At 54.5% G+C, this 12,061-nt stretch overlaps 1 protein-coding gene across 2 annotated transcripts in view; it reads right to left on the bottom strand.

Annotated features, from left to right (window-relative positions):
* The window catches only part of LOC108554997 (POU domain, class 2, transcription factor 1), a 118,341-nt gene that overhangs the window by 98,914 nt on the left and 7,366 nt on the right, over positions 1 to 12,061 (bottom strand). The window lies entirely within an intron of this gene.

Genomic DNA, 12,061 nt, shown 5'->3' with positions numbered 1-12,061 from the left:
CGCTCTCTCGGAATCACACAAACCGCACACGTTGTTAAGTATAAATAAGTTTAGGCCAGCTTCATCACGCGGACGTGACTTTCTTGCCATTTTTCAGATTAACATTTCAATACGCGTTTCGAGTCACCCCGTTTGCTTTCGTTTATTACCGAACAGTTTCCCAATTCTTCTATCCTAGAAGCGTAGCAAACTCGCGCGTCCTCGATCCTGCGTCAGTCGCGACTCCAACTGCACCGTTACCCTGGATCGTTCCTAAACCGGGTGAAGCGTTGCCCCGTCGATTAACGTCTAGGCACCAACCGGCTGCGAGAAATCGGTACAGTCTCGTCGCGAGGATACCGGTTCGCGATAGATCGTACTCGAGATTGACGCGAGATCGAATTAGCATTGCGATTATGCAAACTATATAATCGGACGAGTCGCTACGCTAAGACTTACGACCGAACAGTCACGCTTAGCTCTCGGTCGTCTGGTCGATTCGTCGGCGTGGAATCCTCGAATCACCGGGAACGTATGCAAACAAAAGATCCCCGTCGGTGGGCCGCTTGTGGATTGCAGCGCACACACGCGTACACCATTTTGTAACGAGGCGCGCAGAAAGAGCCGGCGGAAGGCTCGACTGATCCTCGTAAAAGCGACGCTGCCTCGCGCGGTTTCTTACGCACACATCGTTCGCCATTCACGGCCCCGTAAATTAGCGCGTATCCCACGACCGTCAACGAACCGTGGCCGCGCGTTCGCGCCGGATAACAAACATTCGCTGACTAATCGATCGGCAGACACGTATCGGGAACGAGCCGCTAAGCGCAGCGTGTTGTTATACGCGACGAGGACTCGGGCCCGGTGTCGCGGACGATTCCGTGTTTACCCGCGAGGATCGGTGGAATAACGACGACGACGGTCACGTGTATTTCCACGGTCGGCCACGCGAGTTCCGAGAATGATAACAACGACGACGATGGGACGGAAGAGCAACGGTAGTCGCGATGTCGATTAACGGAGGATAGAAACTTTCGCCTGGATAAGGTTTGAACGGCTCGTCATCAGACCGGACTTAGGTGGTCCCGATGAGTCGACGTACCGGTTAATCAGAGCCGAGAGGCTCGTTGTGGATATTTAGTAATCAAGAGATCGTAACTCCTTTTCTCGCGCAGTGAAAGGCCCGTAGCGTCGCTGACGACCGCTAATTACCGGGACAGACGATTTTATATCCGCGTTTCGTGGGTACCTCTCTCTCCCGTTTCTCCGTGTGCCTTCGCGTCTCGTGTATCGCGTTTTAGTCGAAGAACCCTGCTACCCAAGCCTCGCGCTTTTCGTCCTTAATGCGCCGCGTCGTGGAATCCTCGCGCAGGGCCCGGAGGGTGCGTCGCACCTGCTCTGCGGCTCGAAGCAATCGGACGAAGGTGGAACGGTGACAAATTTCTCTCCATCGAAATCACGCGGGCAAGGCGCGTCGAGGGGGACGCGAAATCGCGAGTGAAAAAAGCCCGTAACCGCCTGGAACACGGGGGTGAAGACTATCAGGCCCGCCCCCGGCCAACAATCCGTCACCGCGACGTGTCGCGTCGAATGGCCAACAGCTCCGGAGACGCCGCGGAAGCTTGGACCAAGTGGAGTGAGTCACCCAGTCCGATGGAAGGAGTAGCTACACTTACTACGTGGCACCAACCGCGGGGTTTAACGTATGCGTACAGGTACGTACGTGCATCTATACGAAAGGGAGCCCAACTTTTCGAACGGTCCATCCACCATTAGAGTAGAAGAAGAAGAAGAAGAAGAAGAAGAAGAAGAAGAAGAAGAAGAATATAGAAGGAAGGAGCAGAGGACGAGGATCCGGAGGAACGGAAGAGAAAGGGAAAGAAAGGGGCGAAGAGAAAGGAAAGCGGGGAGAGGGAGGCGGACGACGCAGGAGGTGGCGAGGCAGAGATGAGGCCTGCTCGCTGCTAAAGTCACCGGTTCGGCAAAAAACTCAAATTGATCAAAATGAGAGTTACGCCGAGCAAAAAAGTAAACGACCACGGTGGTAGGCACGCATTTCGTGCCAGCGGAGAGTTTAGGTGGCGACGGTGAACGCGACTCGACAATAGGAGGAAACTTCGCCCGACGATCGCCCGTCATCGTGGGACAGAGATCGATCTCCTCTCGGGAATATCTTGGCTGCGTTTCGCGTGCCACCGACCAAAGGATCGGTCTGCCATCAGCCGCGTTGATGGTGCCGTAGCTTTGCTCCGCAAATGCACGTAGCTGATTCCTTTTTACGCTCGCGGAAACCGAGCGAAGGAACCGTCAAGTCCGATCCTCGTTTCCTCGCTTCGAGCTCGTGCGAAACGCGTTCGCGGTTTTTCCGCCGATCGACCACTGCTCGCGGCCGGCTAACCGCGGTATTAACATAACTAAATGATGCAAATTGCGCGCCGATTCGAAGACCGTGTTCGCGCGCTCGAAGCGAGACCGGCGTTCGTCGCGGGCAAAAAACGCGACGGATTCCTGGGATTAATTTTCCGTCTATTACGCGCGAAACGTCTGTAATTTCTGCGGTAACGAAGACGAATCCGGGGAAAAACCGGCCGTCCTGCTAGCCGGTATCGTTAACGGCTGGGTAACCAAAGATTAATGCCGCTATCGCGCCGGTTTAGACGTCGGAAATCGCGACTACTCGCGCAGATAACCGGTAACGAGTCCTCGGAGACGATCGGTAGCTTCGTTCCTAATCCAAATGATCGAAATTACTCATTTCCTACCGCGTTCGAGGCATCCTCCACGCGTATCGATTCTCGCCATCGTCCCAGCGTCGCTCCCTATCGATTCACCCCTTTTCGCGAAAATTCCCGACGAAAGCTGGCCACGATCGGAGCAGCCTTCTCCGCCCTTTGAGCGCTCGAGTTGCATGGAACGGTGCGTACGCGCGAAGCTAGACGATGAATCACGCGTGTGGATGCAGAGCGTTGGAGCCGGAGAAATGCAAACATTCCTGTAAAATTGAAAAGCGTCGGAGCGCGGGTAAGAGTCGCGAGAGGCGCCGGGAAACGAACGGAGATCGAGATCGAGATCCACGACGACTACGACTACGACGACGACGACGACGACGACGACGACGATGACGACCAACGACGAAGAAATGAAGCGGTTGAATTGATTAAGAAGTCACGAGGAGACACGTGCAACTGGACCTTAAAATATGGCCACTTACGACGGCACCGGGGTTAATTACCTCTGTCTTTCTGAACGGCCGGGTACAGTAATGTATTAGCGCGTTTAGGCACGGCCAGTTAATCCCAAGGAACTACTCAACGCACCGTTAAGCACGCTTAACTCGTTAAGTCACCTAATACGTGGCCGGTGTATACGAACGATATTATCCTAAAGATGATCACAGGAACGGGGGAGTGTGGCCGCGTTCGGCCACTCTAATTGCCCCGTCTCCTTTTTGTCGTAACCCGGCCTTTTAAACGTAATCGTCGGGACACGAAGCAGCGTAAATAGGAGCGCGTTCCTTTCAGGTGTACGCGTTCTGCTCGTGTGCGCCGCGTGAAAGCGGGCTTCGATTGTCCGGCCCGCTTCGTACACGGCCAATGCCTCCACCGATTCTTAATCTCTCGATTTTGATTCGGTCATTAACGCGCCATCGTAATAAACTCTATGGAATAAGAAGACCGTATTCATTTTTCAATCTCTTCCATCGCTTTCCTAACGCCGATCTCCGCAAGTTAGTTCTCATTGGTCTATCGGCCTCTCGCCATCCACTTGCTCGGCGTGCCTCGGCGAATCCTTCGGGGGTTACCAGCGGAAGGGGGGAAATATATATACAGAGAGAGAGAGAGAGAGAGGGGGGAGGGGGGGAGGAGGAAAAAATAAAGGAAAAAAAAAATACACGGAAAGAGAATCTGGCGTACGCGATGGAAAAGCGAGGTCGGCGCGAAGGAAGATCTGTGCAAGCGGAATGGAAACGCGCGTCCTTAGTCACGCGTGCTCGTTTTTATCGTCCGGCGGGATCGTGCCGGAAGCATAACTCGATTCGCCTTTTCGTTGGCATTTGCATGCGCGGAAATAATTCCCATGATTCGCCGGAAACGTATCAGATAAGGGCCCGCGGCTATATCCCGGTCGCATTAACGGGCTAATTAAAGCGGCGTAAACAATAGCGGACCTAGGGGGAGCCAGCATCGGCACGTCAGAAAAATCCGGGATACCTGTACGTACGTGTGTACAACGCGTAATCCAGCTGCCGCATTATGCGCCGTCTGTAAGGTAATGCACGAACACGGCCGACTAATCAGTTGCCATCTACATCGTTAGACTTATGTTTATGGATGATACATCGTGCTTTACAAGCCCATCACCCGCAATAACGATTACGAAACAGAACTATTTCGGTTCCCGTCTCGTCGATCACCCTCCCCCGTTTTCTTCCTCGCCTCCCTTTCCCTCGTTTCCTCCATCTTCCCTTGCCGAGGATCACGCAGAACCTCGCGAGATCAGCATCCACGTCCGAAATTCGGGAAATTCTGTCAATTTCGCGTGGTTGGTACAGCTGGAGAAGGTTCCGCGAGGAAAACGGACGCTAAATGTCACACGGTTGGTGTACAGGTACGCAGAGGCAGGTACAAAGGCGCGAGAAACACGGGTAAGCGGATTTACACGAGCGGCGTTATGCAGTGTAGGTTAATGCACGAACACGGCCGCATAATCAACGACCATCTAGATCATTAAACCGATGTTTATGCACGATACGCGCGCCTACATGCTTGCGAGATATAATAACAGTAGCGTCATTTGTCTATGTACACGGTTTCTATTGCGATCGTCTGGGCCGTGTTACGTAAAGGAGGAAACAAAGGTAACAATTGGACCACCACGGACGACGACGCCGCGGTTCGTGGTTAATTAATAAGCCTGTCCGCGCGAGCGCGTATACCCGGCGACGATTAGCGCTTTCATCTCGATAAAGCGCGCGCGGAGGGTGCAGAGATCGATCGCGGAGAACGCACGCGGAGAACGATCCTATTCGACCGGTAACTTTCAGCCCTGTCTAGCTGCTACCGGATCGTTTCGCAAAAATCGCCGAATGATTTATCGCGCAGCCGCGATAGAGACGGCGCGGACAGTTCGGAGAAATCGAAATTCGAGGAAGAAAGGAAAAAGTATAATCGCGAAGGAAAAATCGACATTCTTTTCACCGGTATTTATCGCGGTTGTCCCGTGTGACAGGGCACAGAAATTCCTGCGTTCTATCCTTGAATGGAAGATTCGAGCACTCTCGTCTAGTAACATTTTTATCGGCGTTCAGCGATGGCGTGTCGCTCGTCGGGCAAAAACCGAAGGTCTTCCGGCTCCGGAAAAAGAGCGTGTACCGCGTATAAAAGCTCGTGCGCGCGCGCGCGCCACCGCGAGTATCTAAATAATCGCGTATGCAAAGAATCCCTGGACGGCGTTATCCGAGTGACGTCGGCGTCGTAAAATCCCGAACGGGGGGCACCGAGGAATCCACGATATGTGCTAATTGACGCGTAATTGACGCGGAATTAACCCTTGGCCGCGCCGGGACGCGCGGTAAAAAGCAATTATCGAACCGCGTTATCGCTCTCCCTCTCTCCTTCTCGTAATTACGGCACTCGAACCGGAAGCAAAAAGAAAGGGTCACACGGGGAAATTAATTCCGTGGGTTATTGATCGCGAAACGGTTCTCGGAGTCCAAAACGGCAGTGCGGTTATCGTCTTATTTTCCGACTGTTCATCAAAATGGATGAGAGGGATGGGCACGGAAGGGATGCATCGAAGCAAAGAGATAGATACAGAGAGAGAGAGAGAGAGGGAAAGTCGAAAACGAAACGAGAATGCGAACTCGCGATTAACGAAACGCGAGGAAGGGTAAAAAGGGGGGCGAGAAGAGGGATGAGAAGAGGGGTGGTAAAGGGGTGGAGAGGAAAGAGAAGAAGATGCAGGCCGTTCGCGCGGCTGATTATTCATGATTTGGGGAATGCTCGATGCGCTTATGGTCTCGTCGGATTAGCATACCTGGCATAAACTGCGAAATAACATGCTTGTGCACGCATGCACGCACCGCACGCAACCTCGCGCGCGCCCGCGACCGTCGGCGCGCACCAGCGTTCCGCGCGCAGGTGGAAAAGAGAGGCGGAAGGTGAGAGGGAAGGAGAGGGGGAGAGAAGGAAAAGGGAGAAGGACGATCGCGGTGGAAGAAGAAAAAAATTCGCAAGGGGGGCAGGGACGAAGAAACGGCGAGACGATGCAGTTCTCCTCCTAAGCCGAGGCATTAACATCGTGCTTTATCGAAACCGCTCATCGTGGCACATCCGGATTCAAATTACGCCTGGCTTACGCTTATGTTTATTTAACCAGTTATTAAAATTACATTAAGGGGTCTTTCTTAATTATGTCGCTCGGGGAACGTCCTCGGCCCCGAATGAGCGACCTGTAATTCCGGAAGGAATCGTACCGGTGTATACCGTACAAAGACCGGGCAAAAATGGACGGAGAAAAAAGTGAAAAGAGACGGCGAGCGAAAATGAGAGAGAGAGAGAGAGAGAGAGAGAGAGAGAGAGAGAGAGAGGCAAAGAGAGGCTCGCTCGTTGGTCGCGTTTCGAAGGATCGAGCCTGTTACGGAACGATTCTGAGGACAGATTAGTTTGCACGGGGGTCGACGACCCTGGGGCCCGGCTTTTATTCGCAGTCTTTCCTTAAAATCGACGAATCAAAGCGGTCACGACGATTGCGCAACTCGAGTCGACCGGTACGCTGTCACCGAGTGATCGCGATGGTACCCGTTTCCCAGAAGCGGATCTCCCCGTTCTTTCTCTTCTTCCTTTTCCTTTCCTTTTTCCCTTTATTTTTTTCTTCTCTTTTCCAAGAAAAGAGAAATTCGCCGGTCGTTAGAGCGGAGTCTGGACCGATCGTACCGGTGAGTTTGAAAGTCGGTAGAACCGAGACGCCGATACGTGCCCTCGGTTAGACACGGAGCCGTGCATGCGAACAGAGTACGCGCGCGCGCGCATACTTGGGCGAGATTCGCTGGAATTAATCGCGATCTCGCGACAAGAAAATTGCGAAGACGTTAACTCGACCGACTCGTCGTCACCATCGCGGTCGTCGCGATCGTCATCGTCGCTGTCGTCCGACTGGTTCGCTCTCCCGTTCCCGATTGATTTTCTCGAAAGCCGTAGACCATTCGTTTCCCGGTCACGAACCGACCGACGACAATTATCGCGACAATTTATGCACGCGGCCCCGCTCGCTAAACGCCAGCACGTATAACAGCATAATAACACCGTGCGCTGGCCGAGGTAACAGGCTACAAATTGCGAGCAAATTTCGCATTAGCCCCGACGAAGCATCGCGCGAGCTCGCGCCATTCGCCCGAGCGTGTTGCACCGTCATCGGACTCTCGGATGACGCCGCGGCCAGCGGCAGAGGATCCGCGCGCAGGCCAGTGACAGTGGAAGAAGGCGTCTATAGGTCTCGTTTACCATCGTCATTACCATCACACCCGGCTCCATGACGGTGTTACGTGCTTTAATTTGAATACACGAGGCAGGAAGCGGCGCCGGGCATTAGCCACGCGTGTTTCTCCGTACGACTCGCGCATTATCTTTGCTTAAAACGACGCCTGCCTCCGCCAAGCCTCGCCGATGCCCGTGGTGTCGCCGTTTCCCGCCGAACCTCCGCTTTGCTGACTCACATAATGCCGCGAAATTCGAAACGACCACCGACGTGGCTCTTTTTGCGGATTACATAATCGCCGGTTGATACGGCGCGCGAGCGCGCGCCAGCAAGCGCGGTTCATTACGATCAATCGCGTAACGGTTCGCCCGCGCGCGCGCGCGCGCGCGTCGCTGTCCGACGATCCGCGCGCGGAATTCCTCGCGATAGCGCGCGAGCGTTTGTACCTTCGGACCGGCCGAATTCGCGATTTTTACCGGTGGTTCGAAGAAGCTACCAGCGAGTAGAGGAAAGGTAGGACTCGCCGGTGCGATCGCGAAAATTGGAAATCGTCTCACGGCGTGTGACGGTGACGCGATTAAATCGTAGCGACTGCGCGTTGCACCGGCTGACAAACGGTTAATATAATAGCGCATTTTTCTAGATTGCCAGACGCTGTTCTTTTAATTAGTACCTCGGGTAGCGTCGCAGGGAGCTGGATGCGCCGGCGCGACGCGTCCCGGGCCTTCTCGATTGGAATCGCTCATTAACGCGAGCGATCCGAATCCGGCTTTACACGAAACGATATAATTAAATCCGCATCAACGCGGTAACCATCAGGCGTACGGGGGCCCCCGAAACAGGCGAGAGAATAATAAAACCGGCCATATATAATAAAGCCAGTTTCGAGCCCAGATATTATCGCGGGACCGCGAACAAACGCGCGAGCGCGCTCGAGCGAGCGAGCGAGAAAGACACACGTTGCTTTACCAGTTTCGCGTTTGCCCCGTGCGACCGGAATAGTAATCATCCGACGACCATTCGTACGGGGAACGGATCGATGATTAATCGATGCCCCCATCTCCGCGGTTCTCTGTCTGCCGTGTTCCTCGGCGGACAAGTCGAGCAACGGATGGCTGGATCGATCGGCAGACGTCGATCCCGGCGCGATCCCGTTGTTATCCGCGAGAGCGTATTTGCATAGGGACATATGGCGCGCGTGAAACTCGCAGCACGGGGGGCTGCGCGGAGGATACGCGGCAGGATGCGGCGACCGCGATCACCGGGCCGGCAAACCGGCCGATGAAAGTCGGTAACTCGGCTCGGTTGGTCGTGCAGATTGCCGTGGCTTTTTTAAAAGTAAAATCCTCCTAACATCGTCGATTTCTCCGAGCCCTCATCCCGGCCGATTATCGCGGCAAAAAACCGGCCATTTTTCCGCGAACCTATCCATCGCGCGGCGAGCAAAAAGCGCACCGCTATCTCGCGATCGACCGGCTACCGTTGCGAGAGATTTTAATTAAATCGCATGGTAAACGCGCCGTAAGACGCTCGTCGATATTTCATTCGCGCGCGAGCGCGCCAGTACGCGAGGGATAAATACCCGCGGACAACGATCTATCACCCGAGCGTTGGTCGCGTAATTATCGCCGGAGTCTGTGACCGTCGCTCTGCCACGCGACGTAATCGATAGCTCGCGATTCGCGCATGCCGCGCTCGAGCGCGCGCGTCTTCCTCGATTGCCATCCATTTCCTCTCTCTTTCCCGGCTCTCGCTCTCTCCGCGTTTCGTTCTCGATTTTCGTGGATTTTTCGATCGGAAACGCAGCGAGAGCTCGCGTGGCAAAGAGAGAAAGAAATGCGTGTCGCAGCGACGCGCGTTATTTCCGCGAGCGTCAGCTCGTTTTCGAGTTACGTAATCGCGCGAAATTAATAAACGCCGGGGAAATTTCCAGGAATCGGCTTCGCGCGCGGCCTTCGTTCCTCGTAAGGATTACAAACGAATTCCGTCGGATGATAATCGCCGCGTTTCACAATTCCCATGGAATCCGCCGATTCCTGCTTCCCGTCTGTCTCTACGGCGATAATCGTCCTTCCATTCCACGCCGATGATCCGGAATCGTTCGACCCGGCAGCTTCCCACAGGATCTATCCGCGATCCTTCCAGCCTATCTCTGTGATTCATCCGGTTTATCGATCGACGAATACAGCTAACGAGACGTAACGCGATGGAAAATCCGAGTCATCGGTAATCGTGAGAAACCATTCGGCCTGTCTCTGCGCCGTTACGAGATCGATTAACAGGTAGCGAGGTTCGAAGGCTCGATCCTGACGTGGAATTATGGTTTCTTCGGTAGACTGTCGGCGTTATTTAAATTGCCTCCGAGTCCTGCGTGTAATTTCTCCTCCGGTCGGAAAGAACCAACGCCACGGACTAATCAAAAATACATTTGTCTTTGCGCAACGATGGATAACCGTACGACAACGGACGTCCATTATAATTGGTTTATCGAGTAACAACGGACAACCGGTCACTACCTCTACGTTCGTCGATCCCGCTGCTTTCCATCGATATCGAATCCGCTCGATTTTTCCGCCATTTCACGCAAACTCCACCGCGAAAATTCTCTCCACAGCTGGAAAACGATCTCGAATAATTCCACGACGAAGTTACACCGCGCAACGAGAGACGCGTACGCCGACGTTAAAAGCTAACGAGTAGCGATAGAAATTCAATGGAAGGTACTCTCGGAGAAACACCTTGGCGGCGACAAGGTTTACCTCGTCCCGGGGAATAATTCACCGCGACGTGGTCGAACAGGGGCGCAGGATTACGCTTCGTCCTTTCAACCGGACGCGCTGCATGCGCGGCCTAGCCTGCCAATCCGCGGAATTAGCATACGCGAGCGCCAAATACGGCGAGCGGCTCAGCTGCGCGGACGGTGCCGACAAATACGATGAATATGGTGATTTCCATCATTTATCCGGCTGGCTAGGCGCAAACGTTCCCGGTCCTTGAGGCGCGATGCGCCGCGAGCGCGCGCCGCGCATACTGAACGCGGCGCGCGTATCGCTCGTCGCGCGGTATTAGCCATTTCCATTTGCTCGGGCACTCGTGAAACCAAGGTAACGAGCCAGCGGAGAAATTAAAAAAGGCAAACGAGGGAAACTGGTAATCGCGCGAGGAAGACGAAGGAACGGAACACGGACCAACGCGAACGGACACGGAAAAAGTATCGACGAAAGCTCGTTGCCGATAAGATATACATGCGATAAAACCGCGAACGTGCGCGCGGAGCAACGAGTATTACCCGCGGACGGATAGAGTTCTATTTTCGGTTGCAGAGGCACGGTCTATCGCGAGCGCGGTAATTCCGCCGATGAATATGGAACGCGGGAGGAAACGAACCGCGGGATGAAAAATTAACATTAAAATGGTGGAAAACGTTTTCTAAAAATATCCCGGTCGATTATCAGCCAGATCGAGCAGCCAACGGATGAATATGCATGACGCGTAGCCGCGCCGGCTGTCGAAGCTGCGGATCTCACGAGCGGAACCAGATAGATAGGTTTGCAACCCGTGAAAAGTGGCATGGAATCGCAGGTGCGCGAAACGAGACACCTCGCGATGGAATTGGACATCGATACGGCGCGACGGCGTCGGCGGCGTCGGCGGCGTGGAAAAAGGAAGAAACGCGAAACGGAACGAGCCGCGTGGGCGAAGCGAAAGAAGCCTATAGACCCGTGTGACGAGCTCCACGCATTATTTTGCCGTACGTGGCATTATAGGTTTCATTAGGAGAAATACGTTTCCTTTCCCGATCTGCGCCGCGAGTCGCAAGGACGTCCCGCGTACCTGTTCGCCGCGCGGTCCGCGCTCGTCCGGCTTCGACGCGCATTCGTCATCGACGCGAGGGAGATCGTATCGCGGCGGGTTGGGGGCACGGGGGAGCCTCGCCACTCATAATTTGCATGCCTCGACCGGTGCCACGGGTAACGAAGAGTTATGGTCGCGGCCGAGCCGAGCGAAACTTTTCGCGGAGGAAAAACACTCGAGGCTGCCGGAGATTACGATCGACACCGAGCGCGAGTCGAGCTCCGCGACTCGGTGTCTCGCGATACGATGAATCTGCGCGGGATCTCACGGCCGAAGGGTGGTCGAACGTCGAGGCGAAACAGGGATTCGGCAGAGACAGGGATCGCGTGGAGTAGCGCGAGTAACGCGAAAGAGGCGTGAAAACCCGAGGAGGAAGCACGTGGCCGACGACCCTTGGGCTGAATGTTTAAAGAAAGGCGGAGGAAAGTCGGTCGCGTGTCGCTGTACGACGGTGATTTGTCGAGGACCGTGTGTCGCCGGGTGCCAGTATGGGTGCGCACACGTACGGCAGACGCGTAGGTAGCACGCGAAAAGGTGGCTCCGTGTCGGAGCAGAAGGGTTGCGCGGCGCGGTAGGTATACCTGGTCGTGCGAGAGAAGTACCCGTGGAAGATAGAGAAGGAGAAAAGAGAACCGCCACGTGACCCCTGCACGGTCCTCCATTCCTTATTGGAATCCTTCTGGCCCAACCTGACCTATCCAAGGTGAGATTTATCCGGCGGCTTTACCTGCCACCAGCTATATAGGCACCT

Source organism: Eufriesea mexicana, unplaced genomic scaffold (genome assembly GCF_001483705.2).
Source record: "Eufriesea mexicana isolate 0111107269 unplaced genomic scaffold, ASM148370v2 scaffold100, whole genome shotgun sequence".
Lineage (NCBI taxonomy): Eukaryota > Metazoa > Arthropoda > Insecta > Hymenoptera > Apidae > Eufriesea > Eufriesea mexicana.
This window is presented reverse-complemented; position numbering and strand designations above follow the sequence as displayed.